Here is a 1,588-nt window from a genome sequence, read left to right on the forward strand (position 1 = left end):
ATGAGACTACAATTTTGCAAAATGACTCTTGGTCTCTGAGATAAAGACTAGTATTACCACAGCACAACTTCTCTTTCTAGTTTGTGCAACCAGAATGATGCTAGACCCAAATGACACTGTCATTTCCCACAGGAACTTTTTAAAAAGGTCTTTAACGTGTGTAGTACACGTTAAAATGTGTGTGGCAAAGTGCTACACCAATCATATTTTCCCTTGTTCTTAAAATTAAGTATTTTTACTTATTTAAATACATTGAATTAGGTAAATTACATTTAACTGACATAATGCTATGTAATGTTAATCACATTTGCTTTACATATTGTATCAAAATAAGAAGATAGATCATAGAGTTTCACAGTTGAAGGGGATAGTAAGAAGCATTTAATTCAATGATTTTTAAGCACAGGTCCATGGAATGACTTCAGACATTTGTAAAATTTTTACCGGTCCAAGATGAAAATGGGAATAAAAGATCATATGTAATTTTTTCCTTAAACTATTTTTAATAGTATCTATTTTTAATATGAAGCACTTATTCTGAATTTGTCCTTTTGCCTTTTTTAATGTTAAAATGTTTTTAATGAAATATTGTAACTAGAGCCGGCAGTTTGTAGGATTGTTTATTTTATGTTCTTATTAAAAAAGAAACGGCAACTCAAAGTTGGTTCAGCTTCCACCTTCTTTTTTTTCATGAAACCCAAATATCTAAGAAATGCTGATCTAGACCATAACTCACATTAAAAAAAAAAAAAAAAGGCAGGGATGATAGATATTAAGTGATTTATTCTTACAAATTCCCAGAGGTCAGTAGAAAAGAAGATCCGGAATTATCAGAGCCTTTGATCACCAGTAGCATGTGCTTTAGTCTTTCCAAGTCTTTGATCTCCAGTAGTTAATGCTTTAATTCCTCTAAAATTGTATATATTAAAAAAAAAAAAGTTAACAAATCTAAAAGAAAATTTATTTTCAATCTTTCTGAATTATTGATTTTAAGAAAATAGTTATTCTTAAAGATTCACAGGGATCCCTTTTAGGGATACCAGCTAGGAGCTCAAAACATTTGCAGAAATGAAATTAAAGAATATTTAGTATATATTTATACTATATGCCCCTGATTCTATAAGTTTTACTTTGAACATATTTTTAAGTTCACCTTGGCTGAAAATTGACTGTTAAAAATATTGTACAGGAGGGCACTTTATGGCAAGTCTAGCTGGAAACAGATGTTGATAATGCAGATTACACTTCCACCACAAACTCCTTTAGTCTCTAGTATTTATTAGCACTCTCTCTCTCTCTCTCTCTCTATATATATATATATGAGGTTTAGTTTTGTAAAGGTGAATGAGGGCAAGGGCTGGTGAGCAAGGACATATTCTAGTCCCTAAGACTATATTTGAATTACTATATTCAGAGGAGTATGAGACAGGAATTTACTATTTTTCATAAGATTTGCTGAAATTGCATGTAAGATGTGCTCTTCACAGGCTGATAGAACTGTGGAGAGAGAGACTGTGAAAACATGGACACAAGTAAATTACATTAAAGACCTGTCCAGAGGTCTGAAAGAGAATTGGAAGATGTGTGG

Source organism: Globicephala melas, chromosome 1 (genome assembly GCF_963455315.2).
Source record: "Globicephala melas chromosome 1, mGloMel1.2, whole genome shotgun sequence".
Taxonomy (NCBI): domain Eukaryota; kingdom Metazoa; phylum Chordata; class Mammalia; order Artiodactyla; family Delphinidae; genus Globicephala; species Globicephala melas.